Below are 489 nucleotides of genomic sequence, written 5' to 3'. Positions count from 1 at the left end.
CGGATTTATGCATGCACAGGATTCATCTTGAAGAGGATGAAAAGGCGTCAATTGAACACCAGAGAAGGCTGAACCCGAATTTGCAAGAGGTTGTCAAGAAAGAGATCATGAAATTGCTGGAAGCAGGGATCATCTATCCTATTTCAGACAGCAATTGGGTCAGTCCGGTTCATGTGGTTCCTAAGAAAGGAGGGATTACGGTGGTTAAGAATGAGAAGAACGAGCTGATTCCTACGAGGACCATTACCGGGCACAGGATGTGTATAGATTACAGGAAGCTTAATGCTGCGACAAGGAAGGATCATTTTCCTTTGCCTTTCATTGATCAGATGCTGGAGAGGCTCGCAAATCACCCATATTATTGCTTCCTGGATGGGTACTCCGGTTTCTTTCAGATCCCAATACATCCTGATGACCAAGAGAAGACCACATTCACTTGTCCCTATGGTACTTTTGCATATCGCACGATGCCATTTGGACTTTGTAATG

This window comes from Capsella rubella, unplaced genomic scaffold (assembly GCF_000375325.1).
Source record: "Capsella rubella cultivar Monte Gargano unplaced genomic scaffold, Caprub1_0 scaffold_52, whole genome shotgun sequence".
NCBI lineage: Eukaryota > Viridiplantae > Streptophyta > Magnoliopsida > Brassicales > Brassicaceae > Capsella > Capsella rubella.
The sequence above is the reverse complement of the archived record's forward strand: the minus strand, read 5'-3'. Positions refer to the sequence as shown.